We start from the raw sequence: 15,094 nt of genomic DNA on the forward strand, positions 1-15,094 counted from the left end.
TAGTTGTTGTGGTTATCTGCGTGTGTTTGGCCATAGAATTTCCCTTCCGCTTCATCTGAACCAACCTTTACTCTACTATTTTTCGCTGTTGCAGGTTCAGTGATGACTTCCTCGAGGCGGCTGGCTCTTGCCAAATTTTTGAAGAAGGAAAAATCTACCAAAGAAGGTGGGGACGTCGTCGCCCCCGACGTGCCCACCGTCGCTTCCCTGCCGATTCCTCCACCATCTGCTTCTCCTCCTCCCATTGCTGCGGTTCCATTAGCCATGGCGTCAACCCCTGCCTCAGCGCGCCCTAACAAAGGGAAAAGGGTGTTGATAGTAGATTCTGACAGCGAAGACTCGGGTACTGCCCTGGTTTCCCATAAGAGGAGGGTTACGGGTCTCATTGCCTCACGCTGCGCCCCCCGGCGATGGGAACTCTCTCAGGGACGATCCTCCCAGTGCCACCTCACCGCCGCCTCCGCCAGCCCACGAGGAGCGAGAGGAAAGGATTGACTCGGTTCCCCCGCCTTCGCCGTTGCCGCATCGTGACGCAGCTGAAACGTCGGGCTCCGCCCCTCCTGTATCAGTCCCTGGCTCGACTTCGCGCAAACCCCGGATTCCTCGCTCCATTCATAGGGAGTTGACGCAGGGCTTCACCGAAGGAATGACGCCGACTGATCCTCAAAAAGGGGGAGGCATGCCTTACTATATGGGGGCCTTCCTGGCGGTGGCAATCAAGTGGCGCACTCAGGCTCGAAATGCTATCAAAGGGAGGGAGGTTCTCCGCAAGCTGAGAGAAGAGGTGGTGGCGTTGAAGGAGGAGAAGCAAAACTGGGGACTCAAGGAGGAAGCTTCCCAATCTCTGCTAAAACTGACCCATGAGGGCAGGGAGGGAGCTGAGGCGTACGCGCGAGAACTGGAACAGGCGCATGCCGCTCAACTAGCCCAGCTCACCTCCTATCAAATCCAAAACATTGGCCTCCAGGAGGCGGCTCTTACATCCGAGGTGCAGCGGAGAAAACTTGATGAGTTGGATGCTGCTTGGAGGCGTAAGCTAGGTGAGAGAGAGGACGCCTTGACTGCGAAGGTTGAAGCTTTGAGCCTTCTTCAAGCCGAGGCTAACAAGCTCCGGGTGGAGAAGGAATTCCTAGAGAAGCAATTGACATCCAAGGATTCCAGGATTACCGAATTGGAGGGGGAGGTCGAAGAACTAACTGGGGAGATGGCGGGGACGTTTGAGGAGGGCTACCAAGAGGCTTTGACCCAGGCGTTCTGCGAGAACACGGGCATCAATATTTCGAACTGCGACCCCACACACCATGTCGTTGACGGGAAGGTCGTGCCCATGGACTTGGATGACTGAACCGTTGTCTCTCACCCGCCGCCTTCAGCTTCCAGCTTAATTCCTTTATACTTTACCTTCGTTTTTTATTTCCTCTATTAAAACTTATAATTCTTTGAACTATCCGTACTCTTGTTACAAAACTGGGTGTTCGTATGATTGCTTTTGTGCCTTCGCGATATAGAATCCTGCCTGTGCGTTCTTCCTCTCATTCTTTACCTTCGCGCGCGCTTCGGTTATTTTATTTGTGTTCCGCCTATTTCTTTCACTTCGTTGGATGGCCTTGTATGTCCGGGAAAAGTCACGTGCCGACCCTCACGTCCATGGAGAGGCTCACCTAGTGACGTCGTATCGTCCACAGGGTGTCTCTAACACCGAAATGGTTCCTTCCTTGATCCTTGGCACCCGGCGCCCACGCCAAAGGAGAGGCCTGCTACAGCAGCACCGTATCGTCCCCGGGTGTCTAAAACGTCGAGTGCTTTGGGGGGGTCGTTCCCTCTATGGTCTTTCCTTCCCATAGGTATCGGGGAACGCCCTGCCAGCGATTGGCTGGCGGTTTGGCGGTCTCGCCTCCCTCCACAGTCTTTCCTACTTGTGGGTCTCGGGGAGGTGACGCCAGCAACTAACTCTGCCCCCTTCAATTTCGTCTCCCTCCACAGTCTTTCCTACCTGTGGGTATCGGGGAGGCGACCCTGTCGATATTTGGTTGGCGACGTCTCACGCTGGCGTCGCCCTTCACGTCCTTCCTGGCGACGCCTCGGGCGTTCCCTTTACTTCGACGTTGACCTTGGTCCTTGCCTTGGTCGACGCTTGATGACAGCGAAGAGCTCAAGGTTTTGTCCGTGCCCTCCGCGTGGCAATTCTTGTATGGCTGATGGGACGTTCCGTCATTCGACTTGATCCACGTGGCGCTGCTTGTATGGTTGATGGGACATTCAGTCATTCCATCAAGTTCTGACTCATGCTGTGCCCCTGATTCACTTTCGACGGCGCATCGTACCACTGGATGTTCTGTTGATACGACGTTCTCTGATTTTAACCAGTGGTGCCAGGGTCATCCTTCCATCTTCTGCCACGTGGACCAATCGTGCGGTGCATCCATTCGCGTCGTTTGGCGCTCTAACCGCTTTATTTAACTCTTCAAACTCTGAAACTATCCTCATCATTTTCTCACTCTCCATAACCCACTTACGTTCTTTCTTCTTGCACCTTTCCTTCTTGCACCCTTCCTTCTCTCACGAAGGGTTGTTCCAGCATTCGCTTCCCTCGCTCAACTCTTGCATTTCTGGCAGTCCCTACACTCTTGACAATCCCTGATCTTGTTAAAGAATGTCTTCTCACGCTGCTTCCTCCAGGGTCACTCCCAAGGACTTGTACCCTTGGGCTTCAAGTGAAGTTCTTGACGAGTGTTCATGCTTACTCTCTACCAGGGCCATAAGGGACCACAAAGGGGATTCGTGTTCCTATGACCACCGGGCCTTCGCGAGGAGGCATGACGACGACATCGCTGTGCTCCCTTGCACTCTAGGGGAGCCAGTATGTGGAGACGAACGGGCCAACGAAGGGGTCCCTTTCTTTTACTTTTACCAGGTGGTGTTCAAGACCATCGGAGTGCGCCTACCCTTCTCCTGGTTCGAGAAGGAACTGCTGACGGAGATCAACGTTGCTCCGGCCCAGTTATACCCCAATAGCTGGGCCTTCGTCAAAGCCTTCGACATTCTCTTCGGGTTTCTGGGTTGTGCACCCTCGGTTGACCTCTTTCTTCACTTCTTTGAGCTGAAGAGGCAGAGACACAACCTCTGGGTAACTCTCAGTAACGTACCCGGGAGAGTTCTCTTCACACCCTTCCAAAGCTCATTCACCGGGTGGAAAGGCCGGTTCTTCAAGATCTGCTGTACTGACCTTGTTCCCGACGCTCTGGATGGGTTTCCACTGTACTGGGTGAGAGAGGAGAGGGCTCTCAAAACCAAACCCCTCAAGAAGCTGGCTCCAAGTGATCAAATAGCTTGCCGGATTCTTGCTGAGGCGGGAGGTTTTGACTCTGCCACTGTGATCAGCCTGGAGTTTAACGCTGGGACTCTCGAAAAGTACATAGGTAAAAGTCGCTGCCCTAGAAACTCCGGCCTTTGTTGTTTTCTGTACGTGCATGTCTTGCCTCATGGTATCTCTGACACATTTATTTCCCTTGGTGCAGGTTCGAAAATAAACCAAGAAAGGAGGACACGACTTACTCGAGCTCTGCGGGCTGGGAAAGGGGCTTCGCCTTCCTCCAGTGCTGATTCTGATGACCACTGAAAAGTGGCTCTTTTGTGACTTGCATGAGTTGTAATATTCGCCCCATTTGGGCTACTTCAATTGTATTGAGCATTGCTTGTAACACCAACTTTTTCTATATCAATCGATTTTTGTAACGTCACTTTACTCTGCATACATTTCGCATATTGTGTGCTTTCCTTCGCCCTGTTCATCAATGGCGGCCGCCTCCATCCAGGCGACGCTTTCTTTCTTGGCGACGCCTTCTTTCTTGGCGACGCCTTCTTTCTTGGCGACGCCTTCTCTTGGCGACGCCTTACCTTACTTCAAACGGAGAAAGATACAGGCTAAAAACCAAGGCACTTCTTTTTTCTCAAATTGGTTTTACCTTTTATTAGGGTGACCTCATTAAAAAAACCCCCGAGAGGGAAAAAGAGCGTCCCCTTCAACTAAATTGTTACATAACTGCTTACATAAATCAACTGAAATAAAATTTTAGGTTGGCTGCATTCCAACTGCGCGGGATAGGACCTCCATCTAAAGTCTCCAGGTTGTACGAACCGTTACCCTTAGCCTCAGTAACTCTGAAGGGTCCGGTCCACTTGGGAGTAGGTCGCCGACCTGAAACTGTCGCGACTTTACCTTAGAGCTATATTGCCGCTCTACTCTTCTCTTCGTCGCTTCAGCTTTTATTCTAGCTTCTTCCCGGGCCTCGTCTAGCAGATCCAGGTTTACCCGCCTTTCTTCATTGGATTCCTCCGCCACAAAGTTTTGAAAACGTGGCGAGCTCTCATGTATTTCTACCGGGATCATCGCGTCCGACCCGTAAACCAAACTGAAAGGCGTCTCCATAGTAGAGGATTGGGGCGTGGTGTGATATGCCCATACGATCCTTGGTACCTCTTCCGCCCACGCCCCTTTGGCTTTCTCTAACCTTCTTTTTAACCCCCTCAGCAGAACTCTGTTTGCCGATTCTACCTGCCCATTAGTTTGGGGGTGCTCAACTGATGCAAACACCTGTTTAATGCCTACCTCAGCGCATAGGTTTCTCAACTGTTGACTGGCGAACTGGGTTCCGTTGTCGGATATCAGCCGCCTAGGTACGCCAAAACAGCACACAATGTTCTTCCACACAAAATTTTGTACTTTGTGCGCTGTGATTTTTGCCATGGGCTCTGCCTCTATCCATTTGGTGAAGTATTCGATGGCAACGATCAAATACTTCATCTGCTTGATCGCCAGTGGGAAGGGGCCCAGGATGTCGATTCCCCATGTATGGAAAGGCCACGGACTGTATATGGATCGCAACTCTTCTGGCGGCGCCTTGTGCCAGTCGGCGTGCTTTTGGCATTGCCTACACCGTTGGGCGTGCCGTGCGCAGTCCTCTTTCACTGTTGGCCAGAAGAAACCTGCGCGTATTACCTTGGAGGCTAAGGATCTTCCCCCTACGTGGCTCCCGCAGATGCCTTCGTGTAGTTCCGCCATTATCCTGGTGCACTCATCGCCACTGACGCATGTTAGGATAGGGTGAGTGAAACCGTGCCTGAACAGCACCCCATCCACCAAAGTATATCTTGCGGCATTTCTTTTGACTTTTTTACCTTCTTCAGGCTCCACTGGGAGAGCCCCATCCGCCAGGTATCGCTTGTAGGGCGTCATCCAGGTGTCTCCCCTGGCCAGAACGCATACCTGCATCTGCTCTTCCTCAGGCACACCCGCGTACATGCTGATGCGGGGCGCCCTCTGCGTATCTTGAGTCAAAGAGGAATGACTCCTCGGCCTTCCCCTTGATGTATAAATCTGGAGGACATCCACCCTGTTGTCTTCCACGAATCTACGCGGAGCTTTGAGAGTCTCCTGGATCACTGTCCTCTGTCTACCCCCCTTGCCTGAGCTGGCCAGCTTTGCAAGCAGGTCAGCTCTGGCATTCTGCTCCCTCGGGACATGTATCAGCTCAAGAGCGTTGAATGCTCCCTTCAACAACTGGACGTATTTCAAATACGCCACCATCTGTGGGTCCTTCGCCTGGAACTCACCCGACACCTGCCCCGTAATCAGCTGGGAGTCGCTCTTCACCAGGAGGTTCTGTGCGCCCATCTCCTTGGCCAGGAGCATTCCTGTTATCAGGGCTTCATACTCTGCCTAATTGTTACTCGCCTTGAAGGCGAAGCGCAGGGCCTGCTCAATCAGTATGCTGTCGGGTCCTTCCAAGACTATTCCCGCACCGCTCCCTTGTTGGTTGGAAGAACCATCAACCGAGAGCAGCCACTGTGAACCCACTTCCACCTCTTGCTCACCTCCGGGCGAAAGTTCCGCTATAAAATCTGCGTACACCTGCCCTTTGATGGATCCTCTAGGCTCATACTGGATGTCGAATTCTGACAGTTCTACCGCCCAGCGCACCATTCTTCCCGCCACATCAGGCTTCTGCAGCACTTTCTGTATAGGGAGGTTGGTCATCACCACCACCGTGAAGCTGTGGAAGTAATGACGGAGCCTCCTGGCAGAAAATACTACCGCTAGCGCCGCCTTCTCTAGCGCTTGGTACCTCGTCTCAACTCCCTGTAACGCCTTGCTTACGAAATAGATGGGTTTCTGACTCTGGTCCTGCTCCTGGACTAACACAGAACTGATGGCCCGCTCCATTACGGTAAAATATAACCGGAGGGGCACGCCCGTTATCGGCTTGCAGAGGACCGGTGGCGTCGCCAGGTACTCCTTCAGCTTAATGAAAGCCGCTTCGCATTCATCAGTCCATGCAAAGCGGCTGTTTCTCTTGAGGCACTGGAAATATGGGTGCCCCTTCTCTCCTCCGGCGGAAATAAACCTCGAGAGCGCCGCCATCCGCCCTGTCAGCTGTTGCACCTCCTTTACCGACGTCGGACTCCGCATGGCGACAATCACCGCGCATTTGTCGAGGTTCGCCTCTGTCCCCCTCTCTGTGAGCATAAAACCCAAGAACTTACCGGCCTCGACCCCGAAAACACACTTCTCAGGGTTTAACTTGAGGCGGTACTTGGATATTGTGACGAACAACTCCTCCAGGTCCGCCATGTGCTGCGCCCTATTCTGCGACGCCACCACCATGTCGTCTACATAGGCGTACACATTCCTCCCGAGCATTGGCGCCAGGACCTTGTCCATTAACCTTTGGTACGTGGCGCCCGCATTCTTCAGCCCAAAAGGCATCACCTTATAGCAGTAGCTGCAGGTCTCTGTCATGAATGCAGTCTTGCTCTCGTCTCTTGGGTGCATCTTGATTTGGTTGTACCCTGAAAAGGCGTCCAGGAAACTCAGCACCTTGCTGCCGGACGCACTGTCTACCAAGGCGTCGATACTGGGCAGCGGATACAAGTCCTTCGGGCATGCCTTGTTCAGGTCCGTGAAGTCAACGCACATCCTCCACTTTCCGTTCGCCTTTTTCACCAAGACGACGTTGGCGAGCCACTCAGGGTATTGAATCTCCCTGATGTGGCCAACACTCAGCAGCTTCTGCGTTTCGTCTCTCACCACCTGCTGTCGTTCCTCATTGAATTTTCTCCTTCTCTGACGCACCGGGCGGACCGTGGCGTCCATGCTGAGGTGGTGACACAGAAAATCGGGATCGATGCCAGGCATATCCGAGGCGGACCATGCGAAGGCATCCAGGTGGCGTGAAATCACTTCCGCCACCCCTTCCTGTTCTTCTGGGCTCAGCGAACTCCCTAGCTTGAATGTCTTGCCGCCAATCTCCCTTTCTACGGCATTAGCCGTTGGCTGTTCCCTGCTATCATCCTCGACGGGCGCCGCCTCTTCTACGAGCGCTGCTTCCTCAGGGCTTTCCTCCATTGGTGCATCAGCTTTGGGCGTCGCCTTCGCTGGTAGGGCCTCGTCAGGCGTCGACCCAGCGGGCGCCGCCTCAACCATCGTCGTGTCCGCGCTGGGCGGACGTTCATACACCATGAACACGCCTCTCTTCGTTTTCAGGCTGTTCTAATAGCATTTCCTTGCCTCCTCCTGGTCTGACCTGATGACTATCACCTGGCCATTGAGGTCCGACAGCTTCATCTTCATGTGACGTGTGGAGGACACCGCGTTCAGACGGTTTAACGCCGGTCTGCCCAGCAAAATATTGTAGGCAGAGTTGGCGTTCACGACAAGGTACCGGATGCTTTCGGTACGGGAGGCCTCTCCGTCTGTGAACGTAGTCCTCAACTCCAGGTAACCCCGGACTTCCACCTGGTTATCCCCGAACCCATACAGGCATCCCGTATAGGGACTCAACAAATCGGGGGACAACCGTAACTTATTAAAGGTCGACAGAAACATGACGGAGATAGTCATGACGGCTGTGACGGAGAAACATGACGGCTACCGAACTTCCTTGGTCGACAAGCACTCTGTGCACCTTCCTTCCGGCTGTGACGACTGAGATGACAACGGGGTCGTTGTCGTGGGGTACCACATCTCGGAGGTCTCTTCTTGTGAACACGATATCCGACTCCCATGGCTCCCCCGAGAGCCTCTCTTCGATTGAATTTACCCCCCTCGCGTATTTCTTCCGCTGGGAGGCGGTGGGTCCCCCGCCGGAAAAACCTCCAGCAATAGTGTGGACCTCGCCAAGCACAGGCATCTCGTGTGCTGGTTCTTCTGCCAGCGGCGACAAGGTGGCGGTCGTGGCGGGCTCCGCGACATAGTCTTTCAAGAACCCAGTTCTCACCAGCTCATCTAGCTGGTAGCCCAACGACAGGCAGTTGTCAATGTGGTGCCCGAAAGCCTCGTGGAATTCGCACCAAGAGTCTTTACGAGGCCCCAACACCTTGTCGGTCTTCGCCGGTCGCCTCAACCTCTCAGCTATGTTAGGCACGGCGATCAAATCCTTCAACTCAACCACGAAGTTGTACCTCGCCGGTCTCGCTCTTTCTCTGGCCGGGCGATCGCCTCCTGCCGGACCCCTGGGCTGGGGCTTTCTGGTCTCGTAGGGGCGTCTCGCCTCTGGCTTCTTTCTTCCCGTCGTGGCCTCATTGACCCTGACGGGTTGAGCTCGTGTCGGTCCCCTCGGGCGTGAGGGCACGACGCTGGTGCGCTTCACACACACCTCTCCTTCAGAAGCAATATGGTTTACCGCCCTACGCCGTAGTTCAGCGAAAGTCCTAGGGCGGTTGCGGATGATGGATTCTCCAAAAAGACCGGGGCATACGCCTTTCACAAACGCGTACACGATCATAGGCTCCTCTGTCGTACCAACCTTCACGACCTGGGCCCCGAAGCGATTGATATACTCCTTCAGGATCTCCCCTTGATACTGCTTCACATCGAACAGGTCGTAAGAGACTGGCGGCGGGGCCTTGTTTGCTAAGTATTGTTCCCTGAACAATCGCGACAATTGGCGGAAAGATGTGATATGACCCTCTAGGAGGCTAATGAACTAGTCCATAGCCATCCCGGTCAGGGTGCTCATGAAGAGCTTGCACTTGGCAGCATCAGAACCGCCTATCAGGACCATCTGTGTGTGAAATGCAGCAAGGTGCGTCTCTGGGTCCTCCATCCCGGTGAAGATCACCTTGGGTCCCGCGAACGTGTTCGGGATCGCTGCGTCTAGGATCTCCTGCGAGAAAGGAGTGGAAAACTCCCTTGGTGGGGAATGGTTCTCCATCTCGTCATGTCCAAGCCGCCTCCGATCATTTCTCAGGCCCCGGCGCAACTCCTCATTCACACGGTGCAGCTCTTCGTTTCGCTCATGCGAGGCGTCAAGGTCTGCCTGCATGCGTTCCTGTTCCATTTTCGAATTCGCACGGCCATCACTTAACGCCTCTCGCACTCCTCAAGTTAACGTTAGATCTTTCAAAAACGCGCACTCCAAACCACTGTTTCATTCACTCTTCGCATTCTCTCCACTGTTCATCTTCCCAAACTTTCTCTGCAACCTTCGCTCTCTCTCGCCCTTTCGATCTTCGAATACCCAGATACTCGAAAGGTATGATTTTTCTCCTTCAATGGCTCTCCCTTTAACTTTCGTACTGATATAACAGCCTGGGCCTGTTTATTTTCCTTGCATTTCTTGTGTTCTTCTCCTCTCCTCCACATCTCTTCATTCTTTCCTCTTTTCTAGATTTCTCGCGTGGGTAGGAGTCCTCTTAGAGTTTCGTCCCATTTGCTTCTTTGAACTTGCTAAGCCTTTGCTTTGTCCTTCCTTCTTCAGATTTTTCATCAACTATGGTACGTACTGAAACGACGGCCAATCCTCCTCCCCCCGGGGTCAACTATAAGGCTCAGTATCCCTGGGCCTCTGATGAACTCCTAGCCGAGTGCACAACCCTAACCACTGTTGGAGACGTGGAGGACCATATTGGCGACCCACGGTTATACAATTTCAATGCTTTCTATAGCGTCCACGACTCCCACGTCTTCGTTCGTCATGGCACCCCCGGGGAGCCTGTGTGTGTTCGATAGGTCCAACGGTGGGAAACCCTTTTTCTTCCTTTATCAAATAGTGCTCAAGCGCGTTGGTCTGCGCCTTCCTTTTACAAACTTCAAAAGGGAGCTGCTTACCGAAATCAACACAGCCCCTGCCCAGCTACACCCCAACAGCTGGGCATTCATCAGGGCCTTCGAGATTCTGTGCGGGTACTTGGGCATTCTGCCCTTCGTGGACGTCTTCCTTCATTTCTTTGAAGTGAAGAAGCATGGGAAAAGCCTTTCGGTAAGCTTTTCCAGAGTCGCTGGCAGGATACTCCTCACCCTTTTCCAGAACTCGTACAATGGGTGGAAAGGCCAATTCTTCAGGGTGTGTTGCACCAAACACGACCCCTAGATGGCTTCCCCTTGTATTGGGCGGAGAAGCCAAAGCTGCTTAAGCCCAAATCTTTGGATGAACTGACCTCTGCTGATAGAGAGGTATGCGTGGCTTTGGCCAGCCTGGGAGTCGTCTTCAGCACCGTGAAACTCATAGCTTGCAAGTTTAACGCGGACGCCCTTTGTGGGTACTTTGGTAGGAAAATCTACACCCCTACTTGTCTTCTTTACATTCGCCTCTTGATGTGTTTTCTCTGATTGATGTGTGTGCTGCTTATCTGCCCAATTTTCGTATGTGCTATATGTGCCTTCTCGTTTAACTGGTGTTAGCTCTAACCCTTGCTCTCTTGTTTGCCTGGTGCAGCATCGGTAATGGACTCCTCGAGGCGAATTTCACTGGCCAAGACCTTGAGGGATCACCCCAAGGCAACATCTGCGAAGGCCGGCGCCTCCAGCACCCCTATCACTGAGTCCAACCGTCCTCCATCACCAACACCACACACCGCCCAAACACCCAATTCTCCCAATTCTCTCCAAACACTTAACTCACCCCCACCAATCGCTGCAGTCCCCCTGGCTGTGGCTGCCAATCTCACCCCAGCCCCCCTGGACAAGGGCAAGGGTGTCCTTGTGGCCCCCTCTGATGACGAAGACTCTGGCGAGGGGCAGGTCTTCAAGAGGAGGAGGACCAACAGGGTCATCTCTTCACGATCTCCCTCCCCCCAACATGGAGAGTCGCTGAGGGACAACCTTTCCAGTGCCACATCTCCTCCACCACAAATGGGCCAAGAGGAGGGGGCAGAGTCCGCGCTCCCACCAACACAAACTGCTGCACAAGCTTCCGCCCCAGAGGTCTTGACGATTCCCCCGACGATCGTGCAACTAATGAGGGGGTTCAATCAGAGGTCGTCGGGGAGTTCTTTTGGCGAGGCTAAGAAGGAAGGCATGCCCTACTATACGGGGGCTTCCTCGCTATTGCACTCGACTGGCGCGCACAAGCAAAAACCAAAGCCATCGAGATGCAAACCCTTCAGGGCCTCAAGCGAGAGGTGGAGAAGGAATTTCTAGACTAGCAGCTAGTCTCCCAAAACTCCAAGGTCGAGGAGCTGGAGAAGTCCAACAAGGAACTCCTTGACGACATGGCCGGCACCTTCGACGAGGGGTTCAAGGAGGCTCTGGCCCAAGCTACATGTGAGAACCCAGGGATCAACACCTCCAACTGTGACCCTGGCAATCATATTGTCAACGGGAAGTGGTGCCCCTCGACCTTGGGGATTGAGCTTCATTTCATTAATCTTCATTTTGTAAACTTGTATCTTCTAACATTTTACAATACTCTAAACTTTATCTGTGACTCTGACATTTAATCTTATTTAAAAGATTATTCGAGCTTTATCTTTACATCCCCGGGTACCTTCAGTTTCTATGCTCTACCGCTTTCTTTGCTAAATTGAATGCGTTATTACCCCTACATTTCTTCAACGCTTTGACTATGACTCTTTAGGTAGCACGCGACCTTCTCTCTTACTCTTACCTTCTGTGTCGCGATGCATACTCTCCCCCTGGTCTTTTACTTAGACTCCACTTGGCCTTCGTATCTGCGAGGGATCTTCCTCATAAAGGCATCGCCTGCCTCGTCATTGCCCAAAGGCAAAGGAGGATTTGATCTCATCTATGGCCTCAACATCGCTCAAAAGCGCAGAGGGCGTATCTGTTCATTCTGGGGCCTCGACGTCGCTCGAGGGCGAGGGAGGACTTTATCTGTTCATCTCTGGTGCCTCAATGTCGCTCAAGGGCAAGGAGGACTTATCTCTTCTATGGCCTCAACATCGCTCAAAGGCGCAGAGGGCTTATCTCACCTGCACTGGGTGTCCACGCTCGAGGAGAGACCTGCTCTGGGTGTCCTCAACGTGTCTAAACACCTGGGGCAAAAATCGCGCTTTGGTGCCCACGCCCATGAAGAGGCCTATACAACAACGCCGTATCATCCATCGGGTGTCTAAAACACCAAGGCAACTTAGCCCTTGATGCCCACGCTCAAAGCAAACACCCCCCGCCACTTCCTCGCGAGGTGTCTAAACATCAGACACCGCGGCTAGCTATTCATACATGAGGAGGGGGCGTCTCGAAGGAATCCCTTAACCCCTACTCAAGGACTAGGCGCCCGGATTTCAACTTATATCTCAACATACCTGTCGTCTTGATCTATGGGTATGAGCATGCGCTCCAGCTACTTGCTCTGAATTTTGATGTTTGCTTCCTTTCCTGGCGGCGCCTACACCGGGCGACGTCTTAACTTGGCGACGCCTCATCTTGGCAACTCTTCTTGGCGGATGCTTGTCTGGGCGGCACCTTATCTTTGGCGACACCTCTTCTTGGCGACGCCTCACCCTAGCGACTCCCCATCCTGGCGACGCCTCCTCTTGGCGACGCCCACACCTGGCGATACCTTGATTTTTTGACTTGAGTTTCTCTAATCTTTGATCTTACATCGCGTGAGAGGGAAAAGCTGAGACATAGTTTTCTTGAACCTCTTTTCCTTTATTCGGGTGACCTCATTAAAAAAGCCCTTAGAGGGAAAAAGAGTGTCCTTGTTACAATTCAACTGAAATAAAACTTTAAATTTGCCGCATTCCAGCTGCGTGGGATGGTGCTCCCCTCTAGAGTCTCTTGATTCTACGAACTGTTTCCCTTGGCTTTGGTTACTCTGAAGGGTCCGGTCCACTTGGGAGACAACTTGTTCTCCAACTCGTAAGGATGAGCCTTCCTTATGACCAGGTCGCCAACTTGGAACTGCCGCAACTTCACCTTAGAGTTGTACTGATGCTCTACTCTTCTCTTCACGGCTTCAGCCTTTATCCTTTCTTCCTCTCTGGCCTCGTCCAATAGGTCTAGATTTACCCTTCTTTCCTCATTGGATTCTTTTGTCACAAAGCTTAGGAAATGTGGAGAACTCTCGTGAATCTCTACTAGGATCATGGCATCTGACCCGTATACTAGGCTGAATGGCATCTCCATGGTGGAAGATTGAGGCGTGGTGTGGTAAGCCCACACGATCCTTGGTACTTCTTCTGCCCACGCCCCTTTAGCCTTCTCAAGTCTTCGCTTCAATCCCCTCAGCGAAACTCTATTTGTTGACTCTACCTGTCCATTCGTCTGGGGGTGTTCGGCTGATGCGAACACCTGTTTGATTCCCACTTCTGCACACAACTTCCCCAACTGTTGGCTCGCAAACTGAGTGCCATTATCTGATATGAGACGCCTTGGCACCCCGAAACGACACACAATGTTCTTCCAAACAAAGTGTTGTACTTTGTGTGCAGTGATCTGTGCCACTGGTTCTGCCTCTATCCACTTCGTGAAGTACTCGATGGCGACTATCAAATACTTCATCTACTTTATTGCCAGGGGAAAAGGCCCCAGAATATCAATTCCCCATGCACGGAAAGGCCATGGGCTGTAAATCGATCTCAGCTCCTCTGGAGATGCCTTATGCCAGTCTGCATGCATTTGGCATTGCTTGCATCGCTGGGCGTATCTTACACAATCTTCCCTTACTGACAGCCAATAAAACCCTGCACGAATCACCTTGGAAGCTAATAATCTTCGCCCCACGTGGCTTCCACAAATCCCCTCGTGAAGCTCTGACATGATCCTCGTACACTCATCCCCACTCACACATGTCAGGATTGGGTGCGTGAACCCATGCCTAAATAGCACTCCATCAACGAGGGTGTACCTTGTAGAGTTCTTCTTTATCTTTTTCCCTTATCCAGGCTCTGCTGGAAGAATTCCATCTGCAATGTATCGCCTATAAGGCGTCATCCACGTGTCGCCTTCCTCCAAGGCGCATACATGCACGCCCTTTTCTCCTTTGGGCGATGCCGCGTAGGTGCTGATGCAGTGATGGAGATCAAGCTCAAAAGGAAATAGAGGCCAAAGATCAAGGACAAAAGGAGGTAGAGGCCGAAGTTGAAGAAGCTCAAGGAGACACTACCTTACCTCAAAGGCTTACAAGGAGCAAGTTTAAGGAATTAGGAAGTAGTGGTAGATTGGTTTCTCTTTTTATAGTGTCTCCTGTATAAAAAGTAGAATGTTTAAATAGAAAGGTGCTTAGAGGGAAACATTAGACACCTCTTTTGTAAAAGCATCTTTAGGCTTTAGCTTAGAAAATTCTAGAAGCTTAGGCGTTAGCTTAGGAGAGGCGGTAGCTTAGGAGACTTTTGAGTAGCTTAGGATACAAGCTTTGTAAAGCTAATGACCGGCCCTTGCTCCTATAAAAGGAGGGCTTGGGTCCTTCATAATGGAGAATTGGAATTTGTAGTATCAAACTCTCCCAAATTGGTGATTGAGTGTTGTACCGCCCTGGTAGTCGGAAGTGATGACGTGGCACCAAGCCACATAGTAGGCGTGTGGACAAGGCGCCAGAGTTGCAGAAGGGAAGGAAGTCGGGGGGTTCGTGTAATCGCCAGTTATTAAGTTGGCGTGCTCCGATCTCCAGCATACCAGGCGATCGCCCAGTTGAAGATGAAGTCGCCAGATGGTAAACTCAGGCGACCAAGTGATTGGAGATCGCCAGAACAAGCACATCGCCGAAGATGAAGGTGGTGCAGATTATGAAGGCGGCCGGCGAGACCACAGGGAAGGTGTACGAGAGCACCCTAACTCGCCCGTTCCAGCAGAGATCGCACTCCCAAGTTAGCTATGCACTGGGCAGTACCATGCATAAGTAACTTAGCCAAA

The sequence above is a fragment of the Phaseolus vulgaris genome, chromosome 7 (assembly GCF_051622355.1).
Source record: "Phaseolus vulgaris cultivar YP4 chromosome 7, ASM5162235v1, whole genome shotgun sequence".
In the NCBI taxonomy this organism is placed as follows: Eukaryota; Viridiplantae; Streptophyta; class Magnoliopsida; order Fabales; family Fabaceae; genus Phaseolus; species Phaseolus vulgaris.